This window comes from Protopterus annectens, chromosome 9.part0 (genome assembly GCF_019279795.1).
Source record: "Protopterus annectens isolate FY-2018-M chromosome 9.part0, PAN1.0, whole genome shotgun sequence".
NCBI classification, from domain to species: Eukaryota; Metazoa; Chordata; order Ceratodontiformes; family Protopteridae; genus Protopterus; species Protopterus annectens.
The window spans coordinates 1,930,524,801-1,930,544,080 of record NC_056743.1 but is presented as its reverse complement, the minus strand read 5'-3'; positions in this window follow the sequence as shown (position 1 = coordinate 1,930,544,080).

Below are 19,280 nucleotides of genomic sequence, written 5' to 3'. Positions count from 1 at the left end.
ATGGCCTGTACAGGCAATGGGTGGCCAACACAGTCAGTGAGAATGGTGCCTGCATAGACAGTAAGAAAGTTGGGCCCCACTGGCAGTGAGAAGGGTGGCCAACACAGACAGTGAGAAAGGTGGCCTGCACAGGCAGTGAGAAGGTTGGCCAACACAGATAGCGAGAAGGATGGCCTGCACAGGCAGTGAGAAGAATGGCCAGCACAGACAGTGAGAAGGGTGGACAGCACACACAGTGAGAAGGATGGCCTGCACAGGCAGTGAGAAGGGTGGACAGCACACACAGTGAGAAGGATGGCCTGCACAGGCAGTGGGTGGCCAACACAGTCAGTGAGAAGGGTGGCCAGCACAGACAGTGAGAAGGGTGGACAGCATAGGCAGTGAGAAGGATGGCCAATACAGACAGTGAGAAGGGTGGACAGCATAGGCAGTGAGAAGGATGGCCTGTAAAGGCAGTGGATAGCCAACACGGTCAGTGAGAAGGGTGGCCTGCACAGGCAATGAGAAAGGTGGACTGCACAGGCAGTAAGAAGGGTGGCCTGCACAGGCAGTGAAAAGGGTGGATAGCACAAACAGTGAGAAGGGTAGACAGCACAGACAGTGAGAAGGATGGCCTGCACAGGCAGTGGGTAGCCAACACTGTCAGTGAGAAGTGTGGCCTTCACAGGCAATGAGAAAGGAGGACTGCACAGTCAGTGAGAAGGGTGGACAGCACAGACAGCAAGAAGGATGGCCTGCACAGGCAGTGGGTGGCCAGCACAGTCAGTGAGAAAGATGGCCTGCACAGGCAATTTGAAAGGTGGACTGCACAGGCAGTGAGAAGAGTGGCCAGAACAGAAAGTGAGAAGGATGGCCTGCACAGGCAGTTGGTGGCCAACACAGTCAGTGAGAAGGGTGGCCTGCACATGTAATTTGAAAGGTAGACTGCAAAGGTAGTGAGAAGGATGGCCTGCACAGGCAGTGGGTAGCCAACACGGTCAGTGAGAAGGGTGGCCTGCACAGGCAATGAGAAAGGAGGACTGCACATGCAGTGAGAAGGGTGGACAGCACAGACAGTGAGAAGGGTGGCCTGCACATGCAGTAAGAAGGGTAGCAAACACAGATAGTGAGAAGGGTGGCCTGCACAGGCAGTGAGAAGGGTGGGCAGCACAGACAGTGAGAAGGATGGACAGCACAGACAATGAGAAGGATGGCCTGCACAGGCAGTGGGTAGCCAACACAGTCAGGGAGAAGGGTGACCTGCACAGGCAATGTGAAAGGTGGACTGCACAGGCAATGAGAAGGGTGGACAGCACAGATAGTGAGAAGGATGGCCTGCACAGGAAGTGGGTGGCCAACACAGTCAGTGAGAAGGGTGGCCTGCACAGGCAATGAGAAAGATGGACTGCACTGGCAGTGAGAAGGGTGGACAGAACAGGCAATGAGAAGGGTGGCCTGCACAAGCATTGAGAAGGGTGGCCTGTACAGGCAGTGAGAAGAGTGGCCAACACATACAGTGAGAAGGGTGGCCTGCACAGGTAGTGAGAAGAGTGGCCAGCACAGATAGTGAGAAGGGTAGACAGCACAGACAGTTTGAAGGATGGCTTGCACAGGCAGTGGGTGGCCAACACAGTCAGTGAGAAGGGTGGCCTGCACATGCAATTAGTAAGTTGGACTGCACAAGCAGTGAGGAAAGGTGGCCAACACAGACAGTGAGAAAGGTGGCCAACACAGACAGTGAGAAGGGTGGCCAACACAGACAGTGAGAAAGGTGGCCTGCACAGGTAGTGAGAAGTGTGACCTGCACAGACAGTGAGAAGGGACCAACGCAAATAGTGAGAAAGGGGTGTGATGGTTTCAGTGGAGGAGGAAAAGTTGCAGATAGGAATAATAATGGTACAGCCCATGAAGTTAAAGAGATGAGGGTCAGTGGGGAAGCAAGGAAGAGGGTTTTGGTGATTGGAGACTCAGTTACAAATGGAATTAAAGAGTTTTGACAAGGGAGAAAGGAGAATTTATAGGTTCATAGGAGGTTACTAAGCTAATGGCCCATGGATCCTTACAAGCTTAGCCAAGTTATAGCCTTGTTTCCTTACAGACCAGAGAAATAGTCTATATTTGTATCGTGTGTGATCAGCACTGACTCCCCCTGTCAAGGAGGGACAAAGGTGAAACCTCTGGGGTAAATTGCGGTTTCCCATTCAGTTGTCCAATTCACACTTAAATAGGGTCTTAGACAAGCTCTGTCTAATGTTAATCGGTAGTTTGTTCCAGAGGACTGTCAAACTCTGGGCAGGAATGGCCCTAGGTCTGTCCAGCAAGTCCTGTTTATGTTGCAAGCAAGGTTTAGGTCCTTTAATCCGGTGAGCCTTGTCCCATTTGACTTGCAGATGTGCAGCAGTTTCCTTAAGGAGGGATCCGAGACTGCTCTGTAGGCCAGGCACAAATCTCCTCCAGGCAGTCTACACAATACAGAGTACAGTGATAATGATTTCAGTCTGTCCATGTAGAACATGTTCTGAAGACCTTGAATATTCCTAGTGAGGAAACTCAGAGGTCTGTCCAGTTGCTGCGGGTGTCTGATGAGGTACATACAAAAGGGAGCATTGTACTCTAGTACAGCTTTGACAGCATGTGTTTTGTCAGTGAGCCAGTTGGCTATTCACCTAATGACGTATGAGTTGATTCCCAGCTGAGTAAGTTTCTCAATGATGCCTGAGTGTGGGATTGTGTTGAAAGCTTTGGCTAAGTCCAGATAGGCAGTAGGCACTGATTTGCCTTCATCCAGGGCCTTGGTGACATTCTCAAAGAAGTCCACCAGATTCAGCAGGCATGATCTACCCTTGACAAAACCAACCTGGGTTGGGTCAAGTGTTTGAAGATCCCCTATATCTTTATTAACAAGGTCTCTGCCTTTTTAATTTCTCCAAGTCTTTTGGGTTTCTAATACCATGACGGGAATGGACCCCATTCCTAAGTCAAAGTATGATTAAAGTTCATGAAATTAGTATTGTTTCAGTCTTTGATGTCAGCCAAAAGTACTCTTTGCAGCACCCGCAATGTGCCCAGTAGTGACTCCTTCTGCAATTCATATGGGGTTACATGGATTGGTAACATATCTAAATATGATTGTAAATTCTTTTTTATAAGACCCGTTGCTCATACTACTGTTGGAACTATCTGGGTATCTTTCTTCCACATTGCTCTTGTTTCTGCCTGCAGATCCTAGTATTTTATGACTTTATGTCTCTCTGTACGCAAGATACTGTAGTCACTGGGTGTGGCAATTTCAATGATCAATGCTACTTTTGTCTTCTTTTCTTGGACCACTAAATCTGGTTTTCCAGCATCTATCTTTTGAACTCTTGGTAATGGATGATCCCATGTGATGTAGACTTCATCATGTTCTATGATGCTTTGTGGCTCATGTTTCCAGTGTTTTTCAACCACTTCAATACTATAATGTTTGCACAATCCCCAGTGCAACAGTCTCAACACATTATGCCTTTCAGTATATAGTCCTTCTGCTATTAGTGTGCCACAATCAGCAACAAGGTGTGTGACTGTTTCCAGTCCAGTTTTACAAAACCTAAATTTGTCTGTTTCTCCCACATGTTCAATGGACTTTGTAAACCAGTGTGTACATAGCCCACTGTCTTGGGCTGACAATATTAACCTTTCATTTCTTGGTTTGAATTTGCCTCTCCTTTACCATTCCAACATTCGTTCTTGAACAACATGAGGTTCTTCCAGAAGTTTTCTATACTTGCAACTATATTTATGTTTTTTCCACATTTCTTGCCTTCTCATCTGGTCCTTCACCTTATATTCTTTCTTTTATTTTTTTGCACATTCAGTTGCTGCCTGGTTTTTATCTACTTCTGGTTTGATTTACATTCCTGCTTGATGTCGATGTGCTTATGCTAAATTAAGCAGAGAAGTCATCTTAGATTTATTCTCCTCATGTTTTAAAACTTTCACCACATTATTAATACGGTCCATGATGATTCTCTCCATGGCTTTGCAGATAAGACTAGTTAAACTTATGGATGCCTACCGATCCTCAGTTTCATCTACCACGGATTTTTAGAGACAACATGGAGGGGAGTCAAATGTCCCTGGACAATTATCTTGTTAATTCTAATACTACCTCTTCTAATCCAGCTGATAGAGGTGAGAGACAACTACCACAAAGAATTCAGAATGAAGTTAAAAGTGTTTGGGAAAAATGGGATGAAGAGAGACGCTTAAGACCCACTAATCCTTTTTCTGGTGTGGGCAGGAAAGTATCCTTGGCGGTAAATACAGAACATAAATTATTATTTGATGAACTTGAGAAATTAATGTGGAAAGAAACCTCAGTTCATTATAATATCTGTGGTCTACAAAAATATGTCGAGACTGACACTACCCCTAGGGGACTGAGAGTGTTCAAAGATCCTTCCAGTCCGTTTGATTTAAATCAGGACACAGAAGTTTTGCTTCATAAAAGGTGGGTTAATGCTGCCCACCAGTGTGTGACTGAATGGCTGCACATACTCATAGAACGGGATCAATTGAAACATAAAGAATTATGTGTTAATATCAAAAAACTTTGTTCTGATATAACAAATGCTGTTCCGTTGTCAGTCTTTGATGATTTTCTCAAACAAACCAACTTAAAATTAAAAGACTATGAAGTTACCCTGGTTAACAGGAAGAAAGGAAAACTACAGCGTGATATATGCGATTACAAGTCTAGTAAGGCTTTCCTATCCAGGACAGAGCGTTCTAAACGACGCAAGCAAGTTAGGTTTTCTCCAGACGACGCCACCAATCCACCTTTCAATTCTTCTGCCTCTGAAGGAGGCTACACTTCCTATGAAGACGAAGGGGATGAGGGCGACTTTCCTGGTCTCCCACCAGCTGAACAGAGGGAAAGATTTCATAAGACTTTTCGGGGGAATTCCTCGTTCTCAAATCCGCCAATACAAGGACAAAAACGGACATGGGAGCAGTCGGCTCACCCAGGTGGGCAACGCTTTGGACAGGGGGGATTTAAGCGGGGAAGACGTTGAACTTTGTATTGCTTCTAATACCCAAGTTGTGTCAAATGCTACTGAATATGTTGTTAATCTTTCTTAATATAATTTTAGCGAAATAGAATTGTGTGTTCTAAATAAGGGACTTAAATTTGTCCCTACTGTGATTACTCGACTTTATGACACTCAAAGGGATGTTTTTGCCTTTGCTAGGAAATTACACTTGAAATATTTTTTTAGTAAAGGTAGAGTTTTTGATTCGGACACAGAAGTGGATAGTATAGATAGCTCATTAGATAGCTTTTTTTCCTGTGTCTCGGATATGGAAAATAATGCATATTACAGCTTCGATACTTCGAAGGTTCCTTCACAAAGCACTTTTATGCCTGATGTTTTGAATGGGGAAGTGTGCCAGTTTGTTAGTCTGGTTAACCATTTTACTGAAATATCTTATAAAGAGTTTATGAACAATAGGTTTAATGTAGATTATAATATGTCTGTCCATGAGTGGAAAGCTTTGTTAAATTTAAGTAAGATGGATGATATTGTTTTTAAGCCATCAGATAAGGGGAACAAACTAGTGGTCATGCATTTCTCTGAATATCTTAATATGTGTACGGAGCATTTGTGTGATGTTAACACATATAGGATTGTTGATTCTGAAATATATTATACAGCTATTGATGACTATATAGAGTTAATAAATAAGGGAATGAGACTTGGTTATTTTTCTCAGTTAGATGTTAAGAAAAAGTTTAACGTTGATGGTTGTAAGATGGCTTTGTTTTACTGTCTACCGAAAATTCATAAGAATTTGCAGAGACCCCCAGGGCGACCAATAGTTTCTGGTTCACGATATTTTTTATACAATTTGGGTGTTTTTTTACACCATTTTTTATCCCCTTATGTTGCAAAATTACCTTCATATATAACTGATGTTTTTGATTTTTTGGATAAAGTCAAATGTGTTAAACCAAATCACAATATGTTATGGGTTAGTATAGATGTTAAAAGTCTATACACGAGTATTTCACATCAATTTGGACTTGAAGCTATAAGGTTTTTTTTGGGGGATTCCCCGGCCACAGAATATGTTATTGAATTGGTACATTTTTGTTTAACCCATAATTATTTTGAATTTAACAATGTCTTATACCATCAGTTGCAAGGTACAGCAATGGGGGCTTCATTTGCCCCCATGTATGCGAATTTATTTATGGGCCTCTTTGAATTAGAGATTTTTATATGAAAAAAATTTTTCGTGAACACGTTATCCAATATTTTAGATATGTGGATGACTTGATATTTTTGGTCGATGGTAGTAGAGACCAAATTATAGAATTTTTTAATGAGATTAATGTTAACAAATACCTCATAAAATTTGATGGATTAAACATTGGTCGTGTTATTCCATTTTTGGATGTAGTGTTAGATATTTCTGATGGTCAAAGTATTGTAACTTCACCCCATAAGAAATTTGAAGGGATGTGCCAGTATTTACATGGCACAAGTGGGCATCCGTCTCATATAATTGAAGCTTTACCATATGGTGAAATGTTACGCATTCAAAGACTTTGTAACGATTCTGATATCTTTCATAAAGAAATGAGTTGTTTGGTTAGTTCCTTTTTGACTCGTGGCTATAGTAAGGATACTTTGGAAAATAGTTTTACTAGACTGGTAACAGGAGTTAAACCTAGGGTTGAAAAATCTATCTCCCAGTGGAGGAATGTTAATATGGGGGGTAATGTGACATCACAGTATAATGAAAGTGTGAATAAGGATGACATTTATTTTGTTACAACATTTGGCTGTTTTACTAAATGTTTTTTGGAAATTGTAAATCAGTTTTGGTTTTATTTATGCTCTATTAAGAATGTGCAACAGTGGTTACATGCAAATATTAAGTTTTCTTATCGTAAGGGCAAAAACATAAAAATTTTTTTAGTCAAAGCTAAATTTGTTATGCCTTCCTTTAAAATGTATGTTCAACCAGTTCTAGTAGGCACTTTCCCTTGTGGTAAGTGTAAGGTTTGAAAACATATTGTTACCACTTTTGAGTATATTAATAATATTAGATTTGATAGTTTTGGTCATTTTAGCTGTAACACTGTGGGTGTTGTGTATGCATTACGATGTCCCTATGATAAATTTTATATTGGGGAAACAAAGAGGGGATTCAAGACTAGATTTCTTGAACATATTAGAGATATCAGGAATTGTAAGAAGGATAGTCCTGTGGCTATGCACTTTTTAGAAGTTCATAATAGTTGTAGTGATGGCTTGAAGGGGACAGTATTAGAACAAATTTGTGTATCCAAGTTTAATAATATGAACATCAAAAGTGTTTTAGTAAAGAAAGAAACTGTGTATATTTTAAAATTTAAGACTATGTCTCCTTTTGGGCTCAATGAAGAGCTCAATTGGAAAACTTTATCTTGTTAGAATGTTTTCTAATTAATTAATTAATTGTTTAATTATTTTATTGAAGGTGTGTATATATAGTGTTATGCTATACATGTGTTTTATTCTCCTTGAAGGCTTTGGCCGAGACGTCAGAGAAAGTATTTCAGTGTGCATTAAATCCTTTGGTGGAACTGGTCTTTTGTTGTTCTTTTTGCTGTTTGCTGCTTGGTTCCTGTCGTTCAGTTAGTTAAACTTATGGGCCTATAGTTCCCAGGGTAGGTTGATGGACCCCCTTTGTGCAAGGGGATAAAGGTTGCTGTTTTCCATTTGGCTGGGACAAACTCAGTGCTTAGGCTGTGGTTGAAGACAGTACCCAATGGTTCCACTAGCTCATGTTTTAAACCATTTAATAAACAGCCTGGGATATTATCAGAGCCCATAGAGGCTGTGTTTTTGGCCTTGAAGAGTGTGGTTTTGACCTGCTCTTTGGAGATACTAGGTGGAGGACAGGTAAAAGGTAAGCTATAGGGTATGATTGGGGGGGGACAGGGGGGTGAAGTTTTCCCCGAGCCTGTCTGCTAGCAGATTGGCAATAACCTCAGGTTCAGTATGGGTGATACCATCCACTACTAACTCTGAGTATATCTGGGCCTTCCCATTTAGATTTCACATGTAGCTACAAATACTTTATGATTATCCTTAGCTATGGCTGCTAAATTGGTTTCATAGTTAGCCTTAGAGGATTTTACAAGATGTCTAATTTGCTTGCTCAAGCTGTGGGGGGGGGTGTTTTTCCACTGTTGTGACCGATACCTCCTGCTTTTGGACAACATTTTCTTCCTCTTGTTGTATAACTTATTTATGCTGGGTGTCCACCAGGTGGCTTGTTTTTTCTTGACAACCTTGTTTTGATCCTTTCTGGTACTGTTGAATCAATAGATTTGTACAGGTATTTATACAGGCCTTTGTATACACTTCAGTATAGGAGTCCCTGCTGTCAGTGGGACCAAAAACCACATCTCTTCAAGCCTATCTGCAACACTGGATACATTAAAGTTTGCTTATAGAGTTAACCGCTGCACAGCTGATCCTATAGCTATAGCACTTCATGAATCGTTGGCACATCTAGGCAACAATAATTGCTATGTGAGAATGCTGTTCATCGATTTTAGTTCTGCCTTTAACAGTGTCACCCCCCCCCCCCCCCCAGAATCTGATCTCGAAGCTGATCCAGCTGGGCATCAATACCCCACTTCCATGTAACTGGATACTGGACTTTCTCATCAACAGACCCCAAAAAGTGTGTGTGAGAAATAACAATTCAATCAGTATTACACTGAGCATGGGTGTCCCTCAGGGTTGCGTCCTGAGTCTTCTGCTGTTCACCTTGTTGATGCATGACTGCATGGCCAAGCATGAATCCAACAAAATCATCAAGTTCATGAATGATACCACTGTTGTAGGTCTTGTCAGAAATGGTGAGGAAATAGCCTACAGGGATGAAGTGGAGCATCTGATAGGCTGGTGCGACAGCAACAATCTGGTCTTAAATGTAAGCAAGACCAAAGAATTAATAGTGGACTTCAGGAGGACTCAGAAGATACATCAACCACTGGAAACTAAGGGGGTGGCAGTAGAAAGAGTCAAAAACACCAAGTTCCTGGGGGTGCACATCTCAGATAACCTATCCTGGTCAACTCATATTAGCCACACAGTGAAGAAGGGACAACAATGTCTACACTTCCTATGGAAACTAAGGAAGGCAAAGCTGTCTCAGTCCATCCTCAAGCCTTCTACAGGGGGACCATCAAGAGCATTTATTTATTTATTTATTTATTTAAAACCAGATAATCATTGGCACATCTAGGCAACAAGAATTGCTATGTGAGAATGCTGTTCATTGATTTTAGCTCCGCCTTTAACACTGTCATCCTCCCAAATAATATCATAGTTTGGTATGGTAACTGCAAAGCATGTGACCACAAGGCTCTCCTGAGGGTAGTGAGGACAGCGGAAAAAGTCATTGATTCCTCTCTCCTATCCATGGATGATCTGCATGAGACTATGTGTGTGGGAAGGTCTAGGAAGATAATCAGTGATCCCACTCACCCTGCTCATGGCATGTACTTCTGCCTTTCCTTGGGCAGGCAGCAGCTCAGCTTACACAGAAAAACATCTAGACTGAACAGGAGCTTCTTCCCTCTATCCATAAGGCTACTGAACTTGGATGCCAGGCATGACAGTGAATAATTAGATCAATATGCCACTTGCTATGAAGGATCAGCAATAATAATCACTCTGACAAACTGCTTCAGTAACTGGTACAGTTAGCCTGATTTCTTATGCTATTACCTCCTTAATGCACAATAGTTAGGAGTGAGTCACCACTCCATACATGTGCAGTATGAACATCAGAATATATCATACTACAAATGATGTGCAATATTCTAAGTCAGGAGTGAGTCACCACACCATACATGTGCAATATGAACATCAGAATATATCATACTACAAATGATGTGCAATATTCTAAGTCAGGAGTGAGTCACCACACCATACATGTAGAATATGAACATCAGAATATATCATACTACAAATGATGTGCAATATTCTAAGTCAGGAGTGAGTCACCACTCCATACATGTACAATATGAACATCAGAATATATCATACTACAAATGATTTACAATATTCTAAGTCAGGAGTGAGTCACCACACCATACATGTGCAATATGAACATCAGAATATATCATACTACAAATGAAGTGCAATATTCTAAGTCAGGACTGAGTCACCACTCCATAAATGTACAATATGAACATCAGAATATATCACACTACAACTGATGAAGTACAATATTCTAAGTCAGGAGTGAGTCACCACTCCATACATGTACAATATGAACATCAGAATATATCACACTACAACTGATGAAGTGCAATATTCTAAGTCAGGAGTGAGTCACCACTCCATACATGTACAATATGAACATCAGAATATATCACACTACAACTAATGAAGTGCAATATTCTGAGAGAGGAGTGAGTCGCCACTCCATACATGTACAATATGAACATCAGAATATATCACACTACAACTGATGAAGTGCAATATTCTAAGTCAGGAGTGAGTCACCACACCATACATGTACAATATGAACATTAGAATATATCATACTACAAATGATGTGCAATATTCTAAGTCAGGAGTGAGTCACCACTCCATACATGTACAATATGAACATCAGAATGTATCACACTACAACTGATGAAGTGCAATATTCTAAGTCAGGAGTGAGTCACCACACCATACATGTACAATATGAACATCAGAATATATCATACTACAAATGATGTGCAATATTCTAAGTCAGGAGTGAGTCACCACTCTATACATGTACACTATGAACATCAGAATATATCACACTACAACTGATGAAGTGCAATATTCTAAGCAATCACAATGTGATGTCATAGTCTTGCAATACCTACTAGTACAATGTCATCTAATGTCTTCCTGTCCAATTGTGGTAATTTGTTGTGTTGTTAATATTTTAATTATTACCATATGTGCATTAGTCTTACTGTCATTCAAACTATGTGTTCATTGTTATGTCTTGCACGGGACCAAAGCAACATAATTTCAATCAGCTTGTACTGCTTTGTACTGTATATCTGATCAACAATAAAGTTTACTTTGACTTTGACTTAACTTTGACTTTGACAGGGGGTTTGAAACTAAGAATGCCATCACCTTGGAGGCTATAGTTTGCTTTGGTGAAATTTTTCAATCTGATTGCTCCTGAAGGGGGATCAGGTATGATTGTTGCCACCATATGGGGTGGTGCAGTGATCTCTCATCTTGGTGAAGAGTCTGAGGACTAGCTCAAGGACCTTTGTACCCCAGGACATTTGTGTTAACAAAGTCCAATAATTTTTGGGCAAGCATGTTTGTGCTCGTATATGCTTCCCAGTTGATGGAAGGATAGTTGAAGTCACCCATGACCAGATGTTTGGTTGCATGAGAGTGACTCAAGTAGGTCCAGGTAGGCATTGTGGTTATCATGGTTCATAGTGGGGAATCTATACGTAACAATGATGTGGAGGGGGGGGTCTTTCCTACAGTTAGTTGCACTTGGAGTAACTCTAAGGGGTTGTTCAGTCTAACCAGTCTAGAGGTGTATCTATCTTTGATGAAGATGAAGACTGATACGTCTCTTTTGGTTCTTTCACATTCATTTTGCAGTCTAAACATGTGGAAGGCATTGTAGCCTTGTATGGCTGGGGTACTTTCTGCGGCCTTGAACCATGACTCAGTGATTGCACAAACATCAACATTTTCCAAGGTGAGGACCGCTTCCATTTAGTGCAATTTCTGATTTAGACTCCTAACATTTAGCAGCACAACCTTGAGGTTGTCTTCACAGAATATATTTACATCAGGAATTTTGTTCTTGTGACATTGCCTAAAAAGGCTCTATGGGAGTGGCAAGTACCTTTATCAGTAACTGAAAGCCAAGAGGTGACAGGTGAAGACCACCTCTGGCAAAGCAGCGTGATCTGTCTACCATGTCATCCCAGGCTAACAGGTACTGGATCCCTTGGACTGACACCAGAAGCTAAGCCAATTGTTAAAGTCAATCATTTTTTGTCTGTATTGTGACATCATCCTTGGTGAAAGTAGAATGCTGATTAAGGCTAGGGACATACCTGCCTGAGACACATAATCAGAGAGTTCAGTCATGTTTCTCTTCATATAGACCAGTGAGCTACATCTCAAGTAGTTCACACCAACATGGACTATGACAGCATCATAACAGTACTTGTTGTGATACCTGAGTGTGTGAGTGATTTGGTGGATCCTACCATCTGTCAGGCAGCTAACCGCAACCTTCTCCTTATCCAGCCTGGTAAGTGGTGCATCTGTGTGTCTCATAATGGAGTCACCTATAGGTTCATAGGTGATTACTAGGCTAACAACCACATGAGCCTTTTTAAGCCTAGCCATGCATCCCAAATCTCTGACAAGTTCTGATACCCTTGATAAGTGTAAGCATGGGCCTGGGAGATGAACCATTTACAGGTTACCTGTGTCCATTAGAGACATAGGTGCCAAACCAGGGATGAATTTCCAGTTTCCCATCCAATTGTCCAAGTTGCACTTGAATTGGGTTAGGGAGGAACTCTGTTTCACATGGATGGGGAGCCTGTCCCATAGACAAGGGTAGTCTTTGGGATACACACCTATTTCTCTAGCAGGTCCTATTTATATCACAGGCAAGGTTTAAGTCTTTAGAATGGGTAATTCTGGTGCTGTTTGTTTTGTCGATATGCAGGAGGTCCATCAGAGTGAGGTCTGACAATGCCGTTTATGCTAGGCATAGAGCTCCCCTCAAAAGCCTGTAGGAGACAGAATACAGGGATAAAGCCTTGAGGCAGTCTGCATAGGACATTTTACTTATGCCCTGTATTCTTTTAGTGAGGAACCTCTGTGGAAATTCCAATTTGTGGATATACCTGGTTAGGTACATACCAAAGAGATCATTGTACTCAATGATAGTTATGATGAATGCCGAATACAGTGGAACAATGACTTCCTTGGACTTAGATGACCAAGACATTTGGTTTAGAAGTGTTTTGCTTTAGCGGCTTGTTGGGCGAGACACTGATGTAAGTGTTCTTATGTGTAGTGGATTCTGTTGGATATGTATTATCTGTAGCCTGTTTGTGCCTGGAAGGTCTCTGTTCTTTAGGTATACTTCTGGAGAGTACCTCTGCATATGTGGGTTTGTGTGATGTACGCATGGTTTGTGTGAGATGTGAAGTATGTGTGCTGACAACCTGTTCAGTGTCTGGTTCAATGTAATGTGAGCAAGAGAGCACAGAATCTAGTTTCAAAGTATAAATACAACTTTTGCATGTTGAACTTGTATGTTTTATGAGTAGTAGATTGTCAATATACATGAGGCAATTGCTACATTGCCTCAAAATGCCCATCTCAATCAGGGTAGCTGCAAAAATGGTGGAAAACTATCAATCCATTATGCTAGGAGTATTCAGGGGCAAGTAGTTGGGAGTGAGCTAGTTGTAACATGTTTAGTTGTAGGACTACTAATAATCTTCTTCTTTCGGCTTTTCCCAGTCAGGGGTCGCCACAGCGGATCACCTGTCCGCTCATGATTGGCAGTGGAGTTTTACAGTGTCGAGTTGCCAGCCCGGCGCCCAACATTCCACAGAAGGCACACACATGCACACATTCACACCTAGGGCCAATTTAGAGTGTCCAATCCACCTACTGCATGTCTTTGAGATGTGGGAGGAAACCGGAGCACCCGGAGGAAACCCACGCGACCACAGGGAGGACATGCAGACTCCGCACAGAAGGCACCCCAGCCGAGAATCAAACCAGAGAACCTCTTGCTGTGAGGCGGCAATGCTAACCACTGCACCACTGTGGCCGCCCATAGGACTACTAATAATAAACTATACTATTGGAGACTTAGGGGTGTAGATCTTCAGCAAGCCCACAAAATGCGTAGCTAAGTTGCTCTCTGGGCAGCATTGCAAATTGAGTTGTGTGCAGGTGAAGCTGGGAAGCCTCAGAAGGTTCACAATTTATTTTACATTTTATTTTACATTTGTTTACCAGGAGTGTCCGAACTGAGCCCAAGCAGGCCCGTTTTCAGGGGAGGCCTGGGAAGAAAAGCTCCAAGTTACATAGTAAAACAGTAAATACAATTGAAATTGAGTGAAATAAAAAAGTAATACAATTCAGTTGAGTGAAAAATGAACAGACAGCAATAGAGCAAATACAGTAAATAAGATGCTAGGTCCCCTGATATTACAGATTATAAGTGCTGGACATAGAATACATGACATAAGAACAAGACGTTAATATCTTTCTAATTAGGGAATGGTAGCCTCACCAAGTAAACAATTACAATAAAGATATACTGTAATAAGCTAGTGAGAGGATTGAAAAAGGGAACAAATAGTTAAATAAATGACTCAGAGAGGAAATATTGTAGGATCAAGGTGCTTTAAAGTAAAGTAGACTTACCAAGTGGTCAGCCTAGTGTTGAGCAGGAGCATAACCAGTTTTTAGCCAAATGGGCTTTGAGAAGAAATTTGAATTTGGAAGGGTTTGCTCCGGAAAGAATTGGTTGAGGAATTGAGTTCCAGATTTTGGAGATGTGATTAGAAAATAAGGCATCTCCATAGCTATTACTGGTTTTAGATACTTCTAGAAGTTTGTTGGAAGAGCAGAGGTCTCTATTGCTGATATAAGGTTTTCCTAGATTTTTTAGAGCTGGACAATTGTTTGAAAGGTAGATGATGAAATGGCAGATTGCAAGTTGTTTGAGGCATAATAGGTTTGGGAGTTCCAACCAGTCTAGTTCATGAAAGGCAGAACAGTGATGTGTTCTGTATGACAGATTGGTGGCAAATTTGGCTATGTTGTTGTAACAGGCTTCCAGTTTATTTAAATTTGTTTTCTTTAAGTTTGTGAAAATTGGGGAGGCATGTAACAGGCCGGATAGTAGATGGGTTTGGGTAATGGCTGTTGTAGTGCTTTGTGTGAGGATTGGTTTGGGTGAGAGCCTTGCAGCCTATTCATTCCCCAGACAGGGTGTGTCTGACAGGCTATTCATTCCCCAGACAGGGTGAGAGCCTTGAAGCCTATTCACTCCCCAGACAGGGTGTGTCTGACAGGCTATTCATTCCCTAGACAGGGCAAAAGCCTTACAGCCCATTCATTCCAAGGACAGGGAGACAGTCTTATAGCCTATTCATTCCTTATACAGGGTGTGAGTCTGACAGCCTACTCGTTCACCAGACAGGGCAAGAGCCTTACAACTTATTCATTTCCCAGACAGGATGAGAGCCTTACAGCCCATTCATTCCCCAGACAGGGTGAGAGCCTTAAAGCCTATTCATTCCCCACACAGGGGGAGAGTCTTACAGCTCATTCATTCCCAGACAGGATGAGAGCCTTGAAGCCTATTCACTCCCCAGACAGGGTGTGTCTGACAGCCTATTCATTCCCTAGACAGGGCAAAGCCTTACAACTTATTAGTTTCCCAGACAGGGTAAAAGTCTTACAGCCTGATCATTCCCTAAAAAGGGAGAGAGTCTTACAGCCTAATCATTCCTTAAACAAGGAGAGAAAACCACAGTCCATTCATTCCCCAGCGAGAGAGAGAGAGAGAAAGAGAGAGAGAGAGAGAGAGAGAGACCTCCACAGTCCATTCCTTCCTTATCCAGAGTGAGAGCTTAATTAACTTACCTTCTCAGAGGCAAGCATCTTGAGTTAAAGAGTTAGTCTGCAGGTGTTTGGGTGAGTCTAACTCTATATTGCCATGGTAATGGTTTCTGCAGTGGCCTGCAAACTGCCTCAGTGCAGACCAGGAGGTGGAGCACCCCACCCCGGTGCATGCATATCCCACCCAGTCACATTCAGGGGACCCTAGCACAGCATAAGCACACCTATCATCCATTGCCAGTGCTATGAAGTACCTGAGCCACCAAGCAAACTTAGGTCACCTGTGCCATAGTCAGGCTTTATCCTTCTATTCCACCAGTGCTGGTGACAGATCTTCAGTTTTAGCTCCTAATGAACTACCATTAAGATAATAAATACTGACCTTCCCTACATTAGCAAACAGGTTGCTATATCAGAGAAGGGGATTAAACCTAAGGTAAGGATTAGGCAGTAAAATTACCAGGGCCAAGTTAGTGCAAATGTGGTCATTATGTATGGCAAGCATTACCAGTGCTGAAAATGTAGCCAGTCCTTTGACAAGGGATCCAGACATTTGGGGTGCAGATATTCACTTTATAAGGACAGGGTAAGGGGAACAGCTTCATAGGATATGATATGCATAAAACATTGTGGATAATGTTGGAGAAGCAACATAGAAGACTGAAAGGAAAGCTGACATGTATGTAGCTCGCTAATAAAGGTGTTAGTCGAATAGGTAAGCAATAATGTCTGACAGGGTGCATGTTAATGAGTAATTAACACCCGCTCAGGGGTGGTATGAGGCCCGATGCCAAGGTGGTGGGCGTCTGCACCCCTGGAAGGGTGTTAATTACACATTAACAGACACCCTGGAGGGCATTATTGCACTTAAGGAGTGCAAAATGGAGAACATCGATATCTGTGCAGCAATGGAGACCTGTTTCAAGGCTCCAGAGAGCACCCCCTGCAATACCAGGCTACAACTCTTACCACATTTCTTAGACACCAAACCAGGACCAAAACACTAAAGGTGGAGGAGTGTCCATATTCACCAAGGATATTCACACCACCTGGCTAGTTGCCCAACACAATGCGTCTGAAATTCTCCAGGTGCAACTAACACTAGGTAAGACTGTAATCCATATTGTAGCTTGCTACAGATCCCCATCCATACCCCAAGATTCTCACTACACCTTTCTAAACAAGCTGGAAAATATTAAGATACAACCAAACAGCCTAATACTGGGTGATTTCAACTACCCTGCCATTAACTGGGAAAACTATTCATGTACCAATACCTTTGCCCAATGGTTCTTGGAATTCTTAAATTCCAATACCCTGGATCAACTAATCCATAGTCCCATTAGGGGATCCAGTATCCTAGACCTGGTCATTACCAACATGGGAAATTGATGCTCCACACCTATGGTCACTCCCACGTTGGTCAGGTCTGACCATAAACTAATCACCCTTGACACCCACATCCCTCCCCCACCCCCCAGTAAGGAAACCTTCATAAAAAAATTCTCCAAAGCTAACTTCATGCTACTCAAGTCAGAAGTGACAAACTTCATGACACCCATGCAGACGGGAACTGAAAGTTCGACTGCTGAATCCTACACTAAGGTACTGTATGAGCACATGCATTCGTGCATGAATCATGCCATCTCAAACAGAACCAAAACGCTCTCCTCCAAAACAAGGAAGCCAATCTGGTGGTCCCCTGCCATAAACAAACTTTACAACAAAAGGAAAAAAACTGTTGCAGAAAAGAGGAAAATCCCAGGATGCAAAAAACTCCCTTACCAGCCTCAGTAAGAAGCTGAGATCCCTCATAAAATCCTCCAAAGCTGGTTACAAAAATAAAATTGCCAAAGATTCCAAAGACAACCACAAGGCATTCTATAGCTATGTCAAGAATCTAAATGGCAATGCTCAGATCTGCTCTGAGCTACAACAGAATGGCATTAAATATACTGATCTCAAGGGTATTGCCAATATCCTGGCAGATCAATTCAGTGCCAAATTCACCCCCCTCTCACCCCCTAAAGGATCCATCTCAATACCGAACGATTGCCAGATTCTGGTAATAACTGCCACACAGGTAAAACCGCACTCTCCAAAGCTAAGAATACAGCCTCCATGGGACCAGATGACATCCCACGCTGTGTACTACATGAACTGGCACCTCACCTAAGTGTCATGTTTAAGTATAGCCTCACCTCAGGTTCTGTACCCAGTGAGTGGCACACAGTTACAGTTATGCCACCCCACAAGGTGGGAACCACATTGGATCCTGGGAACTACCGACCCATCAGTCTGATGAGCCTGATCTGCAAGGCCATGGAACATATTATCATGGAACTTATAAACAAAGACATTGGCAACCTTCAAACACTGGACCCCACCCAGTTTGGGTTTGTGAAGGGCCAATCTTGTCTCCTGAACCTGACTGACTTCTTTGAATCAGTCTCCAGAGCTGTGGATAAGGGTAAGGCAGTCCACACAGCCTATCTGGACCTCACCAAGGCCTTCAACACCATCCCCCACTCTGGAATCATAGATAAACTTACTAAGCTGAGCATTAATCCCTACGTCACTCAATGGGTTGCCAACTGGCTTACTGACAGAACCCACACTGTAAAAGTAGCCAACTTCAAATCCAGCTCCAGACAAGTGACAAGTGGAGTACCTCAGGGTTCAGTCCGGGGACCACTATTGTTTGGCATCTACTTCTCTGAAGTACAGGCCAACACTAAATGACTCTGGCTAACAAAGTTTGCAGATGACTGCAAACTGGGAGCCATTACTGAATCCCCAAATTATGTGGATATTCTACAAAAGGGCCTTACAGAAACAGATCCTTGGTGCCAGAGCCATGGGCTCAAGCTCAATGCCAAAAAATGTATAGTTATCCCCTTTGTGAAAAAAGATGTACCCGTGAATTACCACATAGGTGGCAATACACTAACCGAAAGTGTGATAAGAGACTTAGGGACACAGGTGGACAGTGGTCTCACCTTCGATAACCACATCACCACAACAGTCAGGAAATCCTTCTATGTGGCACACCTCATCACTAAGGGCTTCTCATCCAGAAAAAAGGAGGTCATTGTCCCACTGTACTCATCCCTCATTAGACCCATTATAGAATACAATGCCCCGTTTGGTATGTACCTCTCAAGGCATTTGCAACAACTGGAAAAGCCGCAAAAATACCCCATTAAAAGAATAACAGGCCTAAAGCAGATGTAGGGTTACCACCTGTCTCACTTTGAGAGGGACAGTCCCTCTTTGGGCAGTTATGTCCTGACAAAAAATATTAAAAAGGGCAAATGTCCTGAGATTGTAGGACATAATTATGTTCCATATTTTATGTAATAGTTGCATAAAATAGTTATTTCTGTATCTAAAATACCTAAATGTTACAAGAAACATAATAGGCAACTAAACTGCTACAAGAATAAGCTTTTATTTAGGAAAAAAGTTAAGTTCTATCCTTTGTACTGACCATGGGTATGTGTCGGCCTGTAAAATCTGATGTGTGTCCCGAAAATGTCCCACTTTGGCCATTTGAAAAGGCGGCAACCCTAAGCAGATGCCCTATGCTGACCATCTAAAAAAACTCCAGTT